The sequence below is a fragment of the Pterocles gutturalis genome, unplaced genomic scaffold, assembly GCF_000699245.1.
Source record: "Pterocles gutturalis isolate BGI_N339 unplaced genomic scaffold, ASM69924v1 scaffold34981, whole genome shotgun sequence".
Classification (NCBI taxonomy): Eukaryota; Metazoa; Chordata; class Aves; order Pterocliformes; family Pteroclidae; genus Pterocles; species Pterocles gutturalis.
In genome coordinates, this window is record NW_010099129.1 from 1 (window position 1) to 4,655 (window position 4,655).

Below are 4,655 nucleotides of genomic sequence, written 5' to 3' on the forward strand. Positions count from 1 at the left end.
CTCTCTGCTAGGTGCTCTCACAACTAACATGGGTTAGCTTTCCCTTCAAGGTCTCGGTGCTTATAATGTCTTGGGGTATTGTGTGGCAGTGTAAGGGAGAGCTTTGTGAAGGTTGCTGTCCCAGAACAGTTGGGTGGTAATAGGTTTAATGGAAAAAAAGTGTGTTGCAGATATGTCCTATGACACATTACTGACTCAGATGGAAGTGCCACATGGTGACACCGGCAGTGCTGGCAGTGGCAGGGGATTTTTAAAGGTGATAAGATTCTGAAGGTAGATAGCAGGGATGATAGACCGAGCATAGGGGAAACAAGGTGTTTGCTGAAGAAACTTGAGAACTACCCTTTGCTTAGGGACATGGTTTAGTGGTTTAGTGAGTTAGGTGGTGTTGGGTTGGACTTGATGATCCTTGAGGTCTTTTCCAACCTTAATGATTCTATGAACCAAATATATGGCAGTAATGTGACTAGCAAACATGGGAGCACAGTGTTCTCGAATCTCTGCCTTTCCAATTAAACACAGCATGCTTTAATAATGGTGGAAAAAAAATGATGGTGCTTTTCCAGGGAGTAAAAATTTCCACTTGAGTAGCTGTGGGTAGTCCGTGCTGGTGTATACAATGTGTGTGCGTGGTTCCCAAACACAAGTCAAGAACTGGTTCTTGAAACGTCTGTGTGGGTAACACACGCACGGGCACCGCTATGGAGGGCTCTTAGGTTCTGATCATGGGAAAGAAACCTGTAAAATTGTCAGTACTCAAATCCAAACTTAATCCTTCAAACTTGTTTTGAGTCCAAGTTAAGTAATTAGTTTAAAGTCTTCTTGGCTGTCCTACAGTTGAGGAGGGAACAAAGATTTTTCTTAGGTAAAAAGAATTTTAAACATTCAAGGAAAATACTGGAGTTCACAGTGCTTCCTAACAAAAGAGAAGGCATATTTCATTGTGCCAGAGCTGCGTTTCAATGCAGGCTTGCTACAAATCCAGTTTATCAGGCATCTGGCGTGTGTCACTCCTGAAATGGCTTTCTGCATACATGGATTTTTTCTTTGAAAAAGCTTTGGATTGTTCTTCATTCTTCCCCCTCCGTTATATCACCCAAAAGTCCAGTTTGGATTAAATTTAAGTTGTGGGGGACTTGGTGATGAAGGCAAAATGATGGAAGCTATTAGTGGAGGCAGCTGGGAACAACTCTTACAGTTGGAAGCCTGCTAGACAGAAGTCTCTCTTTGAGCTGCCCTGTGTAGGGACGGCATTCTGCTCGTGCAAGACTTCTGCAGTGCTTTGCACTTAAGGCAGGAACAAATAAGAGCCGCTGTGTTACTGCAGCGCATGCTGACGAGGCATTTAATGCACCCATTACCTCATGTGCCTACAGCAGCCTGTATGAAAATACAATGAGGATACTGGCATAAAGTACTACTCCAGAATAATGTACGAGGCCACGCTGCCCACAAGGCATGCTGCCTTTGCAAGAGTTGCAGGGAGGTGCTGGGAGAAAACTCGTATTTGCTGATTCCCTCAGAGGAACTTAACGCTGCCCGTTCTTGCCTGAATGTCTCCCCGAATACGCTGTGCTTGTGTCGTTTTCCCGTCTTACAATGAGGTGGCTTGACTCTTTGCTGCTGCCTTGTTTCAGTGGGGTTAACGGGCCCTGCAGGTAAGGTCCTTGCCACCTGTAGAAACAGGCTGGCTGCTTGAATGTGTTTTTTTTCTCTGTAGTTGTGTCCCAAGAATGGTTTGAGGTTGGCGTGTTGCCTGTGTTACAGGGTTGATCTGCCCCTTACAACAAAATGTCACCAGCTGATGGTCGTGTGTCCCACAGGTACCCGCAGCGTGTGCTGGTCCTGAACAGCCACCCTTGTGCCAGTCCAGAGTTGGATAACTGGTTTCATACTGGAAAAGGAACAGGCTAGCTGTCAGAGCCCTGCAGCGTTCAAGCCAGAATGCACAAAATAATAACGAATGTGCTGTATCGAATCCTCTGAGCAAGAGTGATTTTGGGCCAAAGAGGGAAAATCCAGACTAACATGTAAACGCTTATGTTGTCATTCCTGGTGGGGTGGAGGCTTCTCACCAGCTGTTCTTCTGGACGAATCACCAGAGACACTGTGAAAATGTTAGTTGAGGACATGCACTTACGAGTGTGGCATTTCTCCTTGTTCCAGTGGTCTTCACAGTCATCCTGCTGCTGCCTTACACAGGGTGGTTGCAACCAACTTGAAACAAAAGCTGCCTAGGTTTTGGCTTTTGTTTTTTTTTTCCTTTTTAAGTATGTTTACGAAGCCAGCCATGGCTGGTACAAGCCCAGGGTTGAAGAGGGAGGCCTACAGCTACAAAAGTAGATCCTCTTTTTTGGAAGCAGTTGGTTGTACCGGGCGTTTATGGGTTCATTTCAACCCATACTGTGACACAGCTATAGGGCTTTCTCAGATGGAACAAATCTGCATTGTCCCTAGCAATATAATGGCTGCTCATGTCAGCCTGGGTGATGAGTCCAAGGGTGCCACAGAAGCTGTGAAAAGGAGTTGCACCAGCTACACCGGCTTTGGGAAGTTAAAAAAAACCCAGTTCTTACTGTTGTCCCTTCAGCTTCTGGTCAGTCCCAGCTGCAGATTAACAGTGAATTTTGAGTTTCCAGACTAAATACTCTCAACATTTTTTGGAATCTGAACTGACTTGCCAGCAGTGCTCAGCTTCTTTATAAGGAAACAACTTGTCTCCCTACTTGGAGACACGTTTCTGGCTGTGTAGTAGCACAAGCAGCATGTGCTCTTGACTGCACAGTTTGCATTAACCTGCAGCTCTGTTGCTGCTGCTTGCTTCTGGCTCTCTGCAGGGCATGAACCTCATCTTTCAAAGTTCACTTCTTGGCAGCAGAAATTGGCGCAGAGGAATTAGTTGTGGTCTTGGAGCAAGGATGAAGATTGACAAAGGTGACATGAAATGCTTTTATGTGATTACTAGACTCATTCCCATGCTAGTTCAGGCTTTCTAAGCATTTTCTACTTAGAATCTTGAGGGTTTTGTGACTATTGAATCTTAACACCTGTTGTCAGCTACTGAGGTGCCATTAGCTAGAAGACAAACCTCAGGAGGAGGAAAAGGTTGTCTTGAGTTCACTGTGGATTTGTCCTTGGTGAATGACGCAATAGTTGTAGTTGCTGCACTGTTTGCTTTATTAGGGCAACTTTGTATTATTTAGAGTCTTCCCAGAGAGCTCTTCCCTGCACCAACCACAGGGACGGGGAGAAAGACCTTTATTCCTCATTAGTTCTCAGTCACACTCTGACAAAGTGCAGTCTCTCTGTATGGAGGAGGTGACATGGGAATGAGTCACTTTGAGTCGATGTTTGCACTTTTGCTCAAATTTATCCTGGAACAGGCTTTCTCCACTTTCTTTCCTTGCCTTATTGGAGATATGCAGAAGGGTGGCTGCCTGCCAAGCAGCTGAGGCACAGTGGATTTACTCCATGCTCTCCTATCCCAACATAAGTGCAGGGGATTCTGGATAGGTTACCCCGGATGGATGAGCCATGCATTGTAAATGTTGAGGGAGGTCCCCTTGTGTTTGTGTAAACCCCTAAAGAGCACCATTCTCCACACCAGAGCAAAGCTGCTGTCTCAGATTCACTGCTGTAGGAGATTGCCCTGGTTTTGCATGACCAGCACTTGGGAGATCTGGATGCCAAACTCTGTGGTAAGAGATTCTGCTAGCTGTGCCAACTCTCTTCACTGGGTTAGCAAAGCTATGCAAGCCACTAGAAGTTACAGGAGAGATGTGGGTAAAAAAAAAAGGAGAATCCAGGCGTGGTAGGCGTTGGTCAAGGCTTTAAAAGAGAACAAAACACATGTGAAGTAGTTGTCCACTCAGTAACCATTTCGAGGACAGCCTGGTTTTGCAGCAGAACTCTGGTGTCTGTTTAGAACACTTCCACTCTGGCAAGGTGCAATGACCCCCCACAAAATGAATCTGTCAAGTCCATGTTTTGGGGCTGAGCTTAAGGAAAAACAAAATGAAGAACAACCTTTAGTCTTTTTCACTTGGCATATCTCACATGATGCTTTCCCTGAGTGTTTAGTGCTGATGACTGTGCTTGTAGCAGTGACGTGTGGCAGTTTACATAGAGGGAGGAGGGCGAGTTTCCTTCTGAGATATGAATTGCCATATCTGAGGATAATGTCATTTGAATTTGGAAGACCAGAAACCAGTGGGGGAAGAAGCAGTATTAGAAAGGGATCTTGCTGTTCACACTGCATGCAGCATTGTGAGCAGATAGATGAGTGTCTTTGCTGCTCTGGCCGTGATGTTCTTCCAGCAGTGTCTGCTGGCCAGTGTGGCTCCCCGTATTTGCAGTATTTGCTATTGCACAGCTGCTTTTAAGCTCTCCAACTTTGCTGCAATCTGAGAGCAAAACTCAGATACGAATGCTTCTACTCTGCCACATCCTTTTTTTTTTTTTTTTTTTTTTTTTTTTCATTCCCAAAAAAGCAGCAGACTGAAAATGCAGTTCTTGCTAGGTCTCATCCTCTTTATTCTGTGGAGCTGCCTTTAACTTTAGGTTGGTAATGCTACATCTGCACCTTCTATTACCGCTAGCACAGGGGGAGAACACTAAATAACTAGAATTTCCCATCAGACTTTGAAGAGGGAAAG

General features: G+C 45.2%; 1 protein-coding gene across 1 annotated transcript in view; it reads left to right on the top strand.

Moving 5' to 3' along the window:
• The first annotated feature begins 2,059 nt into the window (after positions 1-2,059).
• Positions 2,060-4,655, top strand: part of DSTN (destrin (actin depolymerizing factor)) — a 6,627-nt gene continuing 4,031 nt past the window's right edge. The window contains exon 1 of the mRNA XM_010075419.1: positions 2,060-2,270. The gene's annotated coding sequence lies outside the window, so the exon portion shown is untranslated. The remainder of the gene's footprint in view (positions 2,271-4,655) is intronic.